The following is a 17384-nucleotide window of genomic DNA, read 5'->3' on the forward strand; positions in this document are numbered from 1 at the left end:
TCGGCAGGTGCTTCCGGCGTCTCCGGCACGTGTTTCTGGCACATCTGACTGGTGGTTCCGGCATGCCCAAAAGTTGATTCCGGTCTGTCCGGTAGGTGGTTCCGGCGTGCACGGCACGTGGTTCTGGTACGTGTCAGAGGTGGTTGCGTATGCCCAACAGGTGATTCCGGACTGTCCGCCACGTGCTTCTGGCACGTCTGAGAGGTGGTTCCAACATGCCCGGCAGGTCATTTCGGAGAGTCGTCCAAGTGGTTCTGGCGTAGCCCGCAGGTGATTTGGGCGTGTGGGGCAGGTGGTTCCGCCGTGCTCGGCAGGTGGTTCAGGCATGGCCGTCACGTGGTTCCAGTCTGTCCAGGACGTGTTTCCAGCTTCTCCGGCAGGTGGTTCTGGTACGTCTGAGAGGTGGTTCCGCCATGGCTGGCAGGTGATCCCGGACTGTCCCGCAGGTGGTTCTGGCATAGCCAGCAGTTGATATTGGCCTGTCCGGCAGGTGGTTCCAGCGAGTCGAACAGGTGGCTCCGGCGTTCTTGGCAGGTGGTTCCGGTCTGTCCGGTAGGTGTTTCCGGCGTGTCTGGCACGTGCTTCCGGCACGTCTGAGAGGTGGTTCCGGCATGCGCGGCAGGTGATTCCGTAGCATCCGCCAGGTGGTTCTGGCGTACCCGGCAGTTGATTTTGGCGTGTCTGGCAGGTGTTTCTGGCGAGTCGAGCAGGTGGCTCCGGCATGCTCGGCAGGTGCTTCCGGCGTCTCCGGCACTTGGTTCTGGTGTGTCTGAGAGCTGGTTCCGGCATGTCCGGCAGATGATTCCGGAGTGTCCGCCAAGTGGTTCTGGCATACCCAGCAGGTGATTTTGGCGTGTCAGGGAGGTGGTACCGGTGAGTCGAGCAGGTGGTTCCGGCGTGCTCAGCAGGTGGTTCAGGCGGTTCTGGCAGGTGGTATCCGTCTGTTCGGGGTGTGGTTCCAGCATCTCATGAACACGTTTCTGGCACGTCTGAGATGTGGTTCCAGCCGGCCCGACAGGTGTTTCCGCAGTGTCCGCCAAGCGGTTCTGGCGTAGTTGGCAGGTGATTTTGGCATGACTGGCAGGTGGTTCCAGCAAGCCTGGCAGGTGATTCCAAAGTGTTCACCAACTGGTTGTGGCGTAGCCGGCAGGTGATTTTTGCGTGATCGGCAGGTGGTTCTGGCGAGTCGAGCAGGTGGTTCCGGCGTGCTCGGCTGGTGCTTCCGGGGTCATTGGCACGGGGTTCTGGCATGTCTGAGTGGTGGTTCCTGCATGCCCGGCAAGTGATTCCAGAGTGTTCGCCAAGTGGTTCTGGCATAGTCGGCAGGTGATTTTGGCATGTCCGGCAGGTGGTTCAGGCGAGTTGAGCAGGTGGTTCCAACGTGCTTGGCAGGTGCTTCCGGCGTCTCCGGCACGTGTTTCTGGCACATGTGACAGGTGGTTCCGGCATGCCCGAAAGGTGATTCCGGTCTGTCCGGTAGGTGGTTCCAGCCTGCACGGCATGTGGTTCTGGTACGTCTCAGAGGTGGTTGCGCATGCCCAACAGGTGATTCCGGACTGTCCGCCACATGGTTCTGGCACGTCTGAGAGGTGGTTCCGGCATGCCCGGCAGGTCATCCCAGAGAGTCCTCCAAGTGGTTCTGGCATAACACGCAGGTGATTTTGGCGTGTCTGGCAGGTTGTTCCGTTGTGCTTGGCAGGTGGTTCAGGCTTGGCCGGCAGGTGGTTCCAGACTGTCCAGGACGTGTTTCCAGCTTCTCCGGCAGGTGGTTCTGGTACGTCTGAGAGGTGGTTCCGCCATGGCGGGCAGGTGATTCCGGACCGTTCCCCAGGTGGTTCTGGCATAGCCAGCAGTTGATATTGGCCTGTCCGTCAGGTGGTTCCAGCGAGTCGAACAGGTGGCTCCGGCGTGCTCGGCAGGTTGTTCAGACGGCTCTGGCAGGTGTTTTCCGTCTTTTCGGGGTGTGGTTCCTGCATCTCATGCACATGGTTCTGGCACGTCTGAGATGTGGTTCCGGCCGGCCCTACAGGTGTTTCCACAGTGTCCGCCAAGTGCTACTGGCGTAGTTGGCAGGTGATTTTGGCATGACGGGCAGGTGGTTCATGCAAGCCCGGCAAGTGATTCCGAAGTGTTCCCGAACTGGTTGTGGCGTAGCCGGCAGGTGATTTTTGCGTGTCCGGCAGGTGGTTCTGGCGAGTCGAGCAGGTGGTTCCGGCGTGCTCGGCAGGTGCTTCCGGGGTCATTGGCACGTGGTTCTGGCATATCTGAGAGGTGGTTCCGGCATGCCCGGCAGGTGATTCCGGAGTGTTCGCCAAGTGTTTCCGGCGTGGCCGGCAGGTGATTTTGCATGTCCAGCGGTCGTTCCGGCGGGTCGAGCCGGTGGTTCCGGCGTGTCCGGCAGGTGGTTCCGGTCTGTCCGGCAGGTGGTTCTGTGGTGTCCGGCACGAGGTTCAGTCTGAGAGGCTGTGCCGGCATGCCCCTCACGTGATTCCGGCTTGTCCCCGAAGTGGTGCTGGTGTAGCGGGCTGGTGATTATGGCGTGTCCGGCAGGTGGTTCAGGCGAGTTGAGCAGGTGGTTGCGACGTGCTCGGCAGGTGCTTCCGGCGTCTCCGGCACGTGTTTCTGGCACATCTGACTGGTGGTTCCGGCATGCCCAAAAGTTGATTCCGGTCTGTCCGGTAGGTGGTTCCGGCGTGCACGGCACGTGGTTCGGGTACGTGTCAGAGGTGGTTGCGTATGCCCAACAGGTGATTCCGGACTGTCCGCCACGTGCTTCTGGCACGTCTGAGAGGTGGTTCCAACATGCCCGGCAGATCATTTCGGAGAGTCGTCCAAGTGGTTCTGGCGTATCCCGCAGGTGATTTTGGCGTGTCCGGCAGGTGGTTCCGCCGTGCTCGGCAGGTGGTTCAGGCATGGCCGTCACGTGGTTCCAGTCTGTCCACGACGTGTTTCCAGCTTCTCCGGCAGGTGGTTCTGGTACGGCTGAGAGGTGGTTCCGCCATGGATGGCAGGTGATCCCAGACTGTCCCCCAGGTGGTTCTGGCATAGCCAGCAGTTGATATTGGCCTGTCCGGCAGGTGGTTCCAGCGAGTCGAACAGGTGGCTCCGGCGTGCTCGGCAGGTGGTTCCGGTCTGTCCGGTAGGAGATTCCGGCGTGTCCGGCACGTGCTTCCGGCACGTCTGAGAGGTGGTTCCGGCATGCGCGACAGGTGGTTTCGGAGTTTCCGACAGGTGGTTCTGGCGTACCCGGGAGGTGATTTTGGCGTGTCCGGCAGGTGTTTCTGGCGAGTCGAGCAGGTGGCTCCGGCATGCTCGGCAGGTGCTTCCGGCGTCTCCGGCACGTGGTTGTGGTGTGTCTGAGAGCTGGTTCCGGCATGTCCGGCAGATGATTCCGGAGTGTCCGCCAAGTGGTTCTGGCATACCCGGCTGGTGATTTGGGCATGTCAGGTAGGTGGTTCCAGCGAGTCGAGCAGGTGGCTCCGGCGTGCTCGGCAGGTTGTTCAGACGGGTCTGGCAGGTGTTTTCCGTCTGTTCGGGGTGTGGTTCCAGCATCTCATGCACATGGTTCTGGCACGTCTGAGATGTGGTTCCGGCCGGCCCGACATGTGTTTCCACAGTGTCCGCCAAGTGGTACTGGCGTAGTTGGCAGGTGATTTTGGCATGACCGGCAGGTGTTTCCAGCAAGCCCGGCAGGTGATTCCGAAGTTTTCCCCAAATGGTTGTGGCGTAGCCGGCAGGTGATTTTTGCGTGTCCGGCAGGTGGTTCTGGCGAGTGGAGCAGGTGGCTCCGGCGTGCTCGGCAGGTGCTTCCGGGGTCATTGGCACGTGGTTCTGGCATATCTGAGAGGTGGTTCCGGCATGCCCGGCAGGTGATTCCGGAGTGTTGGCCAAGTGTTTCCGGCGTAGCCGGCAGGTGATTTTGCATGTCCAGCGGTCGTTCCAGCGGGTCGAGCTGGTGGTTCCGGCGTGTCCGGCAGGTGGTTCCGGTCTGTCCGGCAGGTGGTTCTGTGGTGTCCGGCACGAGGTTCAGTCTGAGAGGCTGTGCCGGCATGCCCCTCACGTGATTCCGGCTTGTCCCCGAAGTGGTGCTGGTGTAGCGGGCAGGTGATTTTGGCGTGTCCGGCAGGTGGTTCAGGCGAGTTGATCAGGTGGTTGCGACGTGCTCGGCAGGTGCTTCCGGCGTCTCCGGCACGTGTTTCTGGCACATCTGACTGGTGGTTCCGGCATGCCCAAAAGTTGATTCCGGTCTGTCCGGTAGGTGGTTCCGGCGTGCACGGCACGTGGTTCTGGTACGTGTCAGAGGTGGTTGCGTATGCCCAACAGGTGATTCCGGACTGTCCGCCACGTGCTTCTGGCACGTCTGAGAGGTGGTTCCAACATGCCCGGCAGGTCATTTCGGAGAGTCGTCCAAGTGGTTCTGGCGTAGCCCGCAGGTGATTTTGGCGTGTCCGACAGGTGATTCCGCCGTCCTCGGCAGGTGGTTCAGGCATGGCCGTCACGTGGTTCCAGTCTGTCCAGGACGCGTTTCCACCTTCTCCGGCAGGTGGTTCTGGTACGTCTGAGAGGTGGTTCCGCCATGGCTGGCAGGTGATCCCGGACTGTCCCGCAGGTGGTTCTGGCATAGCCAGCAGTTGATATTGGCCTGTCCGGCAGGTGGTTCCAGCGAGTCGAACAGGTGGCTCCGGCGTTCTTGGCAGGTGGTTCCGGTCTGTCCGGTAGGTGTTTCCGGCGTGTCTGGCACGTGCTTCCGGCACGTCTGAGAGGTGGTTCCGGCATGCGCGGCAGGTGATTCCGTAGTGTCCGCCAGGTGGTTCTGGCGTACCCGGCAGGTGATTTTGGCGTGTCTGGCAGGTGTTTCTGGCGAGTCGAGCAGGTGGCTCCGGCATGCTCGGCAGGTGCTTCCGGCGTCTCTGGCACTTGGTTCTGGTGTGTCTGACAGCTGGTTCCGGCATGTCCGGCAGATGATTCCGGAGTGTCCGCCAAGTGGTTCTGGCATACCCAGCAGGTGATTTTGGCGTGTCAGGGAGGTGGTACCGGTGAGTCGAGCAGGTGGTTCCGGCGTGCTCGGCAGGTGGTTCAGGCGGGTCTGGCAGGTGGTATCCGTCTGTTCGGGGTGTGGTTCCAGCATCTCATGAACACGTTTCTGGCACGTCTGAGATGTGGTTCCAGCCGGCCCGACAGGTGTTTCCGCAGTGTCCGCCAAGCGGTTCTGGCGTAGTTGGCAGGTGATTTTGGCATGACTGGCAGGTGGTTCCAGCAAGCCTGGCAGGTGATTCCAAAGTGTTCACCAACTGGTTGTGGCGTAGCCGGCAGGTGATTTTTGCGTGATCGGCAGGTGGTTCTGGCGTGTCGAGCAGGAGGTTCCGGCGTGCTCGGCTGGTGCTTCCGGGGTCATTGGCACGGGGTTCTGGCATGTCTGAGAGGTGGTTCCTGCATGCCCGGCAAGTGATTCCGGAGTGTTCGCCAAGTGGTTCTGGCATAGTCGGCAGGTGATTTTGGCATGTCCGGCAGGTGGTTCAGGCGAGTTGAGCAGGTGGTTCCAAAGTGCTTGGCAGGTGCTTCCGGCGTCTCCGGCACGTGTTTCTGGCACATCTGACAGGTGGTTCCGGCATGCCCGAAAAGTGATTCCGGTCTGTCCGGTAGGTGGTTCCAGCCTGCACGGTATGTGGTTCTGGTACGTCTCAGAGGTGGTTGCGCATGCCCAACAGGTGATTCCGGACTGTCCGCCACAAGGTTCTGGCACGTCTGAGAGGTGGTTCCGGCATGCCCGGCAGGTCATCCCAGAGAGTCCTCCAAGTGGTTCTGGCATAACACGCAGGTGATTTTGGCGTGTCTGGCAGGTTGTTCCGTTGTGCTTGGCAGGTGGTTCAGGCTTGGCCGGCAGGTGGTTCCAGACTGTCCAGGACGTGTTTCCAGCTTCTCTGGCAGGTGGTTCTGGTACGTCTGAGAGGTGGTTCCGCCATGGCTGGCAGGTGATTCCGGACCGTCCCCCAGGTGGTTCTGGCATAGCCAGCATTTGATATTGGCCTGTCCGGCAGGTGGTTCCAGCGAGTCGAACAGGTGGCTCCGGCGTGCTCGGCAGGTGGTTCCGGTCTGTCCGGTAGGTGATTCCGGCGTGTGCAGCACGTGCTTCCCGCACGTCTGACAGGTGGTTCCGGCATGCGCGACAGGTGATTTCAGAGTGTCCGCCAGGTGGTTCTGGTGTACCCGGCAGGTGATTTTGGGGTGTCCGGCAGGTGTTTCTAGCGAGTCGAGCACGTGGCTCCGGCATGCTCGGCAGGTGCTTCCGGCGTCTCCGGCACGTGGTTCTGGTGTGTCTGAGAGCTGGTTCCGGCATGTCCGGCAGATGATTCCGGAGTGTCCGCCAAGTGGTTCTGGCATACCCGGCTGGTGATTTGGGCATGTCAGGTAGGTGGCTCCGGCGAGTCGAGCAGGTGGCTCCGGCGTGCTCGGCAGGTTGTTCAGACGGGTCTGGCAGGTGTTTTCCGTCTTTTCGGGGTGTGGTTCCAGCATCTCATGCACATGGTTCTGGCACGTCTGAGATGTGGTTCCGGCCGGCCCGACAGGTGTTTCCACAGTGTCCGCCAAGTGGTACTGGCGTAGTTGGCAGGTGATTTTGGCATGACCGTCAGGTGGTTCCAGCAAGCCCGGCAGGTGATTCCGAAGTGTTCCCCATCTGGTTGTGGCGTAGCCGGCATGTGATTTTTGCGTGTCCGGCAGGTGGTTCTGGCGAGTCGAGCAGGTGGTTCCGGCGTGCTCGGAAGGTGCTTCCGGGGTCATTGGCACGTGGTTCTGGCATATGTGAGATGTGGTTCCGGCATGCCCGGCAGGTGATTCCGGAGTGTTCGCCAAGTGTTTCCGGCGTAGCCGGCAGGTGATTTTGCATGTCCAGCGGTCGTTCCGGCGGGTCGAGCCAGTGGTTCCGGCGTGTCCGGCAGGTGGTTCCGGTCTGTCCGGCAGGTGGTTCTGTGGTGTCCGGCACGAGGTTCAGTCTGAGAGGCTGTGCCGGCATGCCCCTCACGTGATTCCGGCTTGTCCCCGAAGTGGTGCTGGTGTAGCGGGCAGGTGATTTTGGTGTGTCCGGCAGGTGGTTCAGGCGAGTTGAGCATGTGGTTGCGACGTGCTGGGCAGGTGCTTCCGGCGTCTCCGGCACGTGTTTCTGGCACATCTGACTGGTGGTTCCGGCATGCCCAAAAGTTGATTCCGGTCTGTCCGGTAGGTGGTTCCGGCGTGCACGGCACGTGGTTCTGGTACGTGTCAGAGGTGGTTGCGTATGCCCAACAGGTGATTCCGGACTGTCCGCCACGTGCTTCTGGCACGTCTGAGAGGTGGTTCCAACATGCCCGGCAGGTCATTTCGGAGAGTCGTCCAAGTGGTTCTGGCGTAGCCCGCAGGTGATTTTGGCGTGTCCGGCAGGTGGTTCCGCCGTGCTCGGCAGGTGGTTCAGGCATGGCCGTCACGTGGTTCCAGTCTGTCCAGGACGTGTTTCCAGCTTCTCCGGCAGGTGGTTCTGGTACGTCTGAGAGGTGGTTCCGCCATGGCTGGCAGGTGATCCCGGACTGTCCCCCAGGTGGTTCTGGCATAACCAGCAGATGATATTGGCCTGTCCGGCAGGTGGTTCCAGCGAGTCGAACAGGTGGCTCCGGCGTTCTTGGCAGGTGGTTCCGGTCTGTCCGGTAGGTGATTCCGGCGTGTCCGGCACGTGCTTCCGGCACGTCTGAGAGGTGGTTCCGGCATGCGCGGCAGGTGATTCCGTAGTGTCCGCCATGTGGTTCTGGCGTACCCGGCAGGTGATTTTGGCGTGTCCGGCAGGTGTTTCTGGCGAGTCGAGCAGGTCTCTCCGGCATGCTCGGCAGGTGCTTCCGGCGTCTCCGGCACTTGGTTCTGGTGTGTCTGAGAGCTGGTTCCGGCATGTCCGGCAGATGATTCCGGAGTGTCCGCCAAGTGGTTCTGGCATACCCAGCAGATGATTTTGGCGTGTCAGGTAGGTGGTACCGGTGAGTCGAGCAGGTGGTTCCGGCGTGCTCAGCAGGTGGTTCAGGCGGGTCTGGCAGGTGGTATCCGTCTGTTCGGGGTGTGGTTCCAGCATCTCATGAACACGTTTCTGGCACGTCTGAGATGTGGTTCCAGCCGGCCCGACAGGTGTTTCCACAGTGTCCGCCAAGCGGTTCTGGCGTAGTTGGCAGGTGATTTTGGCATGACTGGCAGGTGGTTCCAGCAAGCCTGGCAGGTGATTCCAAAGTGTTCACCAACTGGTTGTGGCGTAGCCGGCAGGTGATTTTTGCGTGATCGGCAGGTGGTTCTGGCGAGTCGAGCAGGTGGTTCCGGCGTGCTCGGCTGGTGCTTCCGGGGTCATTGGCACGGGGTACTGGCATGTCTGAGAGGTGGTTCCTGCATGCCCGGCAAGTGATTCCGGAGTGTTCGCCAAGTGGTTCTGGCATAGTCGGCAGGTGATTTTGGCATGTCCGGCAGGTGGTTCAGGCGAGTTGAGCAGGTGGTTCCAACGTGCTTGGCAGGTGCTTCCGGCGTCTCCGGCACGTGTTTCTGGCACATCTGACAGGTGGTTCCGGCATGCCCGAAAGGTGATTCCGGTCTGTCCGGTAGGTGGTTCCAGCCTGCACGGCATGTGGTTCTGGTACGTCTCAGAGGTGGTTGCGCATGCCCAACAGGTGATTCCGGACTGTCCGCCACATGGTTCTGGCACGTCTGAGAGGTGGTTCCGGCATGCCCGGCAGGTCATCCCAGAGAGTCCTCCAAGTGGTTCTGGCATAACACGCAGGTGATTTTGGCGTGTCCGGCAGTTGGTTCCGCCGTGCTCGGCAGGTGGTTCAGGCATGGCCGTCACGTGGTTCCAGTCTGTCCAGAACGTGTTTCCAGCTTCTCCGGCAGGTGGTTCTGGTACGTCTGAGAGGTGGCTCCGCCATGGCTGGCAGGTGATCCCGGACTGTCCCCCAGGTGGCTCTGGCATAGCCAGCAGTTGATATTGGCCTGTCCGGCAGGTGGTTCCAGCGAGTCGAACAGGTGGCTCTGGCGTTCTTGGCAGGTGGTTCCGATCTGTCCGGTAGGTGTTTCCGGCGTGTCTGGCACGTGCTTCCGGCACGTCTGAGAGGTGGTTACGGCATGCGCGGCAGGTGATTCCGTAGTGTCCGGCAGGTGGTTCTGGTCTGTCCGGCAGGTGGTTCTGTGGTGTCCTGCACGAGGTTCAGTCTGAGAGGCTGTGCCGACCTGACCCTCACGTGATTCCGGCTTGTCCCCGAAGTGGTGCTGGTGTAGCGGGCAGGTGATTTTGGCGTGTCCGGCAGGTGGTTCAGGCGAGGTGAGCAGGTGGTTGCGACGTGCTCGGCAGGTGCTTCCGGCGTCTCCGGCACGTGTTTCTGGCACATCTGACTGGTGGTTCCGGCATGCCCAAAAGTTGATTCCGGTCTGTCCGGTAGGTGGTTCCGGCGTGCACGGCACGTGGTTCTGGTACGTGTCAGAGGTGGTTGCGTATGCCCAACAGGTGATTCCGGACTGTCCGCCACGTGCTTCTGGCACGTCTGAGAGGTGGTTCCAACATGCCCGGCAGGTCATTTCAGAGAGTCGTCCAAGTGGTTCTGGCGTATCCCGCAGGTGATTTTGGCGTGTCCGGCAGGTGGTTCCGCCGTGCTCGGCAGGTGGTTCAGGCATGGCCGTCACGTGGTTCCAGTCTGTCCAGGACGTGTTTCCAGCTTCTCCGGCAGGTGGTTCTGGTACGTCTGAGAGGTGGTTCCGCCATGGCTGGCAGGTGATCCCGGACTGTCCCCCAGGTGGTTCTGGCATATCCAGCAGTTTATATTGGCCTGTCCGGCAGGTGGTTCCAGCGAGTCGAACAGGTGGCTCCGGCGTTCTTTGCAGGTGGTTCCGGTCTGTCCGGTAGGTGTTTCCGGCGTGTCTGGCACGTGATTCCGGCACGTCTGAGAGGTGGTTCCGGCATGCGCGGCAGGTGATTCCGTAGTGTCCGCCAGGTGGTTCTGGCGTACCCGGCAGGTGATTTTGGCGTGTCCGGCAGGTGTTTCTGGCGAGTCGAGCAGGTGGCTCCGGCATGCTCAGCAGGTGCTTCCGGCGTCTCCGGCACTTGGTTCTGGTGTGTCTGAGAGCTGGTTCCGGCATGTCCGGCAGATGATTCCGGAGTGTCCGCCAAGTGGTTCTGGCATACCCAGCAGGTGATTTTGGCGTGTCAGGGAGGTGGTACCGGTGAGTCGAGCAGGTGGTTCCGGCGTGCTCGGCAGGTGGTTCAGGCGGTTCTGGCAGGTGGTATCCGTCTGTTCGGGGTGTGGTTCCAGCATCTCATGAACACGTTTCTGGCACGTCTGAGATGTGGTTCCAGCAGGCATGACAGGTGTTTCCGCAGTGTCCGCCAAGCGGTTCTGGTGTAGTTGGCAGGTGATTTTGGCATGACTGGCAGGTGGTTCCAGCAAGCCTGGCAGGTGATTCCAAAGTGTTCACCAACTGGTTGTGGCGTAGCCGGCAGGTGATTTTTGCGTGATCGGCAGGTGGTTCTGGCGAGTCGAGCAGGTGGTTCCGGCGTGCTCGGCTGGTGCTTCCGGGGTCATTGGCACGGGGTTCTGGCATGTCTGAGAGGTGGTTCCTGCATGCCCGGCAAGTGATTCCGGAGTGTTCGCCAAGTGGTTCTGGCATAGTCGGCAGGTGATTTTGGCATGTCCGGCAGGTGGTTCAGGCGAGTTGAGCAGGTGGTTCCAACGTGCTTGGCAGGTGCTTCCGGCGTCTCCGGCACGTGTTTCTGGCACATCTGACAGGTGGTTCCGGCATGCCCGAAAGGTGATTCCGGTCTGTCCGGTAGGTGGTTCCAGCCTGCACGGCATGTGGTTCTGGTACGTCTCAGAGGTGGTTGCGCATGCCCAACAGGTGATTCCGGACTGTCCGCCACATGGTTCTGGCACGTCGGAGAGGTGGTTCCGGCATGCCCGGAAGGTCATCCCAGAGAGTCCTCCAAGTGGTTCTGGCATAACACGCAGGCGATTTTGGCGTGTCTGGCAGGTTGTTCCGTTGTGCTTGGCAGGTGGTTCAGGCTTGGCCGGCAGGTGGTTCCAGACTGTCCAGGACGTGTTTCCAGCTTCTCCGGCAGGTGGTTCTGGTACGTCTGAGAGGTGGTTCCGCCATGGCTGGCAGGTGATTCCGGACCGTCCCCCAGGTGGTTCTGGCATAGCCAGCAGTTGATATTGGCCTGTCCGGCAGGTGGTTCCAGCGAGTCGAACAGGTGGCTCCGGCGTGCTCGGCAGGTGGTTCCGGTCTGTCCGGTAGGTGATTCCGGCGTGTCCGGCACGTGCTTCCGGCACGTCTGAGAGGTGGTTCCGGCATGCGCGACAGGTGATTTCAGAGTGTCCGCCAGGTGGTTCTGGTGTACCCGGCAGGTGATTTTGGGGTGTCCGGCAGGTGTTTCAGGCGAGTCGAGCACGTGGCTCCGGCATGCTCGGCAGGTGCTTCCGGCGTCTCCGGCACGTGGTTCTGGTGTGTCTGAGAGCTGGTTCCGGCATGTCCGGCAGATGATTCCGGAGTGTCCGCCAAGTGGTTCTGGCATACCCGGCTGGTGATTTGGGCATGTCAGGTAGGTGGCTCCGGCGAGTCGAGCAGGTGGCTCCGGCGTGCTCGGCAGGTTGTTCAGACGGGTCTGGCAGGTGTTTTCCGTCTGTTCGGGGTGTGGTTCCAGCATCTCATGCACATGGTTCTGGCACGTCTGAGATGTGGTTCCGGCCAGCCCGACAGGTGTTTCCACAGTGTCCACCAAGTGCTACTGGCGTAGTTGGCCGGTGATTTTGGCATGACCGGCAGGTGGTTCCAGCAAGCCCGGCAGGTGATTCCGAAGTGTTCCCCAACTGGTTGTGGCGTAGCCGGCAGGTGATTTTTGCGTGTCCGGCAGGTGGTTCTGGCGAGTCGAGCAGGTGGTTCCGGCGTGCTCGGCAGGTGCTTCCGGGGTCATTGGCACGTGGTTCTGGCATATCTGAGAGGTGGTTCCGGCATGCCCGGCAGGTGATTCCGGAGTGTTCGCCAAGTGTTTCCGGCGTAGCCGGCAGGTGATCTTGCATGTCCAGCGGTCGTTCCGGCGGGTCGAGCCGGTGGTTCCGGCGTGTCCGGCAGGTGGTTCCGGTCTGTCCGGCAGGTGGTTCTGTGGTGTCCGGCACGAGGTTCAGTCTGAGAGGCTGTGCCGGCATGCCCCTCACGTGATTCCGGCTTGTCCCCGAAGTGGTGCTGGTGCAGTGGGCAGGTGATTTTGGCGTGTCCGGCAGGTGGTTCAGGCGAGTTGATCAGGTGGTTGCGACGTGCTCGGCAGGTGCTTCCGGCGTCTCCGGCACGTGTTTCTGGCACATCTGACTGGTGGTTCCGGCATGCCCAAGAGTTGATTCCGGTCTGTCCGGTAGGTGGTTCCGGCGTGCACGGCACGTGGTTCTGGTACGTGTCAGAGGTGGTTGCGTATGCCCAACAGGTGATTCCGGACTGTCTGCCACGTGCTTCTGGCACGTCTGAGAGGTGGTTCCAACATGCCCGGCAGGTCATTTCGGACGGTCGTCCAAGTGGTTCTGGCGTAGCCCGCAGGTGATTTTGGCGTGTCCGGCAGGTGGTTCCGCCGTGCTCGGCAGGTGGTTCAGGCATGGCCGTCACGTGGTTCCAGTCTGTCCAGGACGTGTTTCCAGCTTCTCCGGCAGGTGGTTCTGGTACGTCTGAGAGGTGGTTCCGCCATGGCTGGCAGGTGATCCCGGACCGTCCCCCAGGTGGTTCTGGCATAGCCAGCAGTTGATATTGGCCTGTCCGGCAGGTGGTTCCAGCGAGTCGAACAGGTGGCTCCGGCGTGCTCGGCAGGTGGTTCCGGTCTGTCCGGTAGGTGATTCCGGCGTGTCCGGCACGTGCTTCCGGCACGTCTGATATTTGGTTCCGGCATGCGCGACAGGTGATTTCGGAGTGTCCGCTAGGTGGTTCTGGCGTACCCGGCAGGTGATTTTGGCGTGTCCGGCAGGTGTTTCTGGCGAGTCGAACAGGTGGCTCCGGCATGCTCGGCAGGTGCTTCCGGCGTCTCCGGCACGTGGTTGTGGTGTGTCTGAGAGCTGGTTCCTGCGTGTCCAGCAGATGATTCCGGAGTGTCCGCCAAGTGGTTCTGGCATACCCGGCTGGTGATTTGGGCATGTCAGGTAGGTGGCTCCGGCGAGTCGAGCAGGTGGCTCCGGCGTGCTCGGCAGGTTGTTCAGACGGGTCTGGCAGGTGTTTTCCGTCTGTTCGGGGTGTGGTTCCAGCATCTCATGCACATGGTTCTGGCACGTCTGAGATGTGGTTCCGGCCGGCCCGACAGGTGTTTCCACAGTGTCCGCCAAGTGGTACTGGCGTAGTTGGCAGGTGATTTTGGCATGACCGGCAGGTGGTTCCAGCAAGCCCGGCAGGTGATTCCGAAGTGTTCCCCAACTGGTTGTGGCGTAGCCGGCAGGTGATTTTTGCGTGTCCGGCAGGTGGTTCAGGCGAGTTGAGCAGGTGGTTCCAACGTGCTTGGCAGGTGCTTCCGGCGTCTCCAGCACGTGTTTCTGGCACATCTGACAGGTGGTTCCGGCATGCCCGAAAGGTGATTCCGGTCTGTCAGGTAGGTGGTTCCAGCCTGCACAGCATGTGGTTCTGGTACGTCTCAGAGGTGGTTGCGCATGCCCAACAGGTGATTCCAGACTGTCCGCCACATGGTTCTGGCACGTCTGAGAGGTGGTTCCGGCATGCCCGACAGGTGTTTCCGCAGTGTCCGCCAAGCGGTTCTTGTGTAGTTGGCAGGTGATTTTGGCATGACTGGCAGGTGGTTCCAGCAAGCCTGGCAGGTGATTCCAAAGTGTTCACCAACTGGTTGTGGCGTAGCCGGCAGGTGATTTTTGCGTGATCGGCAGGTGGTTATGGCGAGTCGAGCAGGTGCTTCCGGCGTCTCCGGCACGTGTTTCTGGCACATCTGACTGGTGGTTCCGGCATGCCCAAAAGTTGATTCCGGTCTGTCCGGTAGGTGGTTCCGGCGTGCACGGCACGTGGTTCTGGTACGTGTCAGAGGTGGTTGCGTATGCCCAACAGGTGATTCCGGACTGTCCGCCACGTGCTTCTGGCACGTCTGAGAGGTGGTTCCAACATGCCCGGCAGGTCATTTCGGAGAGTCGTCCAAGTCGTTCTGGCGTAGCCCGCAGGTGATTTTGGCGTGTCCGGCAGGTGGTTCCGCCGTGCTCGGCAGGTGGTTCAGGCATGGGCGTCACGTGGTTCCAGTCTGTCCAGGACGTGTTTCCAGCTTCTCCGGCAGGTGGTTCTGGTACGTCTGAGAGGTGGTTCCGCCATGGCTGGCAGGTGATCCCGGACTGTCCCCCAGGTGGTTCTGGCATATCCAGCAGTTTATATTGGCCTGTCCGGCAGGTGGTTCCAGCGAGTCGAACAGGTGGCTCCGGCGTTCTTGGCAGGTGGTTCCGGCGTCTCCGGCACGTGGTTCTGGTGTGTCTGAGAGCTGGTTCCGGCATGTCCGGCAGATGATTCCGGAGTGTCCGCCAAGTGGTTCTGGCATACCCGGCTGGTGATTTGGGCATGTCAGGTACGTGGCTCCGGCGAGTCGAGCAGGTGGCTCCGGCGTGCTCGGCAGGTTGTTCAGACGGGTCTGGCAGGTGTTTTCCGTCTGTTCGGGGTGTGGTTCCAGCATCTCATGCACATGGTTCTGGCACGTCTGAGATGTGGTTCCGGCCAGCCCGACAGGTGTTTCCACAGTGTCCACCAAGTGCTACTGGCGTAGTTGGCCGGTGATTTTGGCATGACCGGCAGGTGGTTCCAGCAAGCCCGGCAGGTGATTCCGAAGTGTTCCCCAACTGGTTGTGGCGTAGCCGGCAGGTGATTTTTGCGTGTCCGGCAGGTGGTTCTGGCGAGTCGAGCAGGTGGTTCCGGCGTGCTCGGCAGGTGCTTCCGGGGTCATTGGCACGTGGTTCTGGCATATCTGAGAGGTGGTTCCGGCATGCCCGGCAGGTGATTCCGGAGTGTTCGCCAAGTGTTTCCGGCGTAGCCGGCAGGTGATCTTGCATGTCCAGCGGTCGTTCCGGCGGGTCGAGCCGGTGGTTCCGGCGTGTCCGGCAGGTGGTTCCGGTCTGTCCGGCAGGTGGTTCTGTGGTGTCCGGCACGAGGTTCAGTCTGAGAGGCTGTGCCGGCATGCCCCTCACGTGATTCCGGCTTGTCCCCGAAGTGGTGCTGGTGCAGTGGGCAGGTGATTTTGGCGTGTCCGGCAGGTGGTTCAGGCGAGTTGATCAGGTGGTTGCGACGTGCTCGGCAGGTGCTTCCGGCGTCTCCGGCACGTGTTTCTGGCACATCTGACTGGTGGTTCCGGCATGCCCAAGAGTTGATTCCGGTCTGTCGGGTAGGTGGTTCCGGCGTGCACGGCACGTGGTTCTGGTACGTGTCAGAGGTGGTTGCGTATGCCCAACAGGTGATTCCGGACTGTCTGCCACGTGCTTCTGGCACGTCTGAGAGGTGGTTCCAACATGCCCGGCAGGTCATTTCGGACGGTCGTCCAAGTGGTTCTGGCGTAGCCCGCAGGTGATTTTGGCGTGTCCGGCAGGTGGTTCCGCCGTGCTCGGCAGGTGGTTCAGGCATGGCCGTCACGTGGTTCCAGTCTGTCCAGGACGTGTTTCCAGCTTCTCCGGCAGGTGGTTCTGGTACGTCTGAGAGGTGGTTCCGCCATGGCTGGCAGGTGATCCCGGACCGTCCCCCAGGTGGTTCTGGCATAGCCAGCAGTTGATATTGGCCTGTCCGGCAGGTGGTTCCAGCGAGTCGAACAGGTGGCTCCGGCGTGCTCGGCAGGTGGTTCCGGTCTGTCCGGTAGGTGATTCCGGCGTGTCCGGCACGTGCTTCCGGCACGTCTGATATTTGGTTCCGGCATGCGCGACAGGTGATTTCGGAGTGTCCGCTAGGTGGTTCTGGCGTACCCGGCAGGTGATTTTGGCGTGTCCGGCAGGTGTTTCTGGCGAGTCGAACAGGTGGCTCCGGCATGCTCGGCAGGTGCTTCCGGCGTCTCCGGCACGTGGTTGTGGTGTGTCTGAGAGCTGGTTCCTGCGTGTCCAGCAGATGATTCCGGAGTGTCCGCCAAGTGGTTCTGGCATACCCGGCTGGTGATTTGGGCATGTCAGGTAGGTGGCTCCGGCGAGTCGAGCAGGTGGCTCCGGCGTGCTCGGCAGGTTGTTCAGACGGGTCTGGCAGGTGTTTTCCGTCTGTTCGGGGTGTGGTTCCAGCATCTCATGCACATGGTTCTGGCACGTCTGAGATGTGGTTCCGGCCGGCCCGACAGGTGTTTCCACAGTGTCCGCCAAGTGGTACTGGCGTAGTTGGCAGGTGATTTTGGCATGACCGGCAGGTGGTTCCAGCAAGCCCGGCAGGTGATTCCGAAGTGTTCCCCAACTGGTTGTGGCGTAGCCGGCAGGTGATTTTTGCGTGTCCGGCAGGTGGTTCAGGCGAGTTGAGCAGGTGGTTCCAACGTGCTTGGCAGGTGCTTCCGGCGTCTCCAGCACGTGTTTCTGGCACATCTGACAGGTGGTTCCGGCATGCCCGAAAGGTGATTCCGGTCTGTCAGGTAGGTGGTTCCAGCCTGCACAGCATGTGGTTCTGGTACGTCTCAGAGGTGGTTGCGCATGCCCAACAGGTGATTCCAGACTGTCCGCCACATGGTTCTGGCACGTCTGAGAGGTGGTTCCGGCATGCCCGACAGGTGTTTCCGCAGTGTCCGCCAAGCGGTTCTTGTGTAGTTGGCAGGTGATTTTGGCATGACTGGCAGGTGGTTCCAGCAAGCCTGGCAGGTGATTCCAAAGTGTTCACCAACTGGTTGTGGCGTAGCCGGCAGGTGATTTTTGCGTGATCGGCAGGTGGTTATGGCGAGTCGAGCAGGTGCTTCCGGCGTCTCCGGCACGTGTTTCTGGCACATCTGACTGGTGGTTCCGGCATGCCCAAAAGTTGATTCCGGTCTGTCCGGTAGGTGGTTCCGGCGTGCACGGCACGTGGTTCTGGTACGTGTCAGAGGTGGTTGCGTATGCCCAACAGGTGATTCCGGACTGTCCGCCACGTGCTTCTGGCACGTCTGAGAGGTGGTTCCAACATGCCCGGCAGGTCATTTCGGAGAGTCGTCCAAGTCGTTCTGGCGTAGCCCGCAGGTGATTTTGGCGTGTCCGGCAGGTGGTTCCGCCGTGCTCGGCAGGTGGTTCAGGCATGGGCGTCACGTGGTTCCAGTCTGTCCAGGACGTGTTTCCAGCTTCTCCGGCAGGTGGTTCTGGTACGTCTGAGAGGTGGTTCCGCCATGGCTGGCAGGTGATCCCGGACTGTCCCCCAGGTGGTTCTGGCATATCCAGCAGTTTATATTGGCCTGTCCGGCAGGTGGTTCC

This window comes from Equus caballus, unplaced genomic scaffold (assembly GCF_041296265.1).
Source record: "Equus caballus isolate H_3958 breed thoroughbred unplaced genomic scaffold, TB-T2T unassigned-0002539, whole genome shotgun sequence".
Classification (NCBI taxonomy): domain Eukaryota; kingdom Metazoa; phylum Chordata; class Mammalia; order Perissodactyla; family Equidae; genus Equus; species Equus caballus.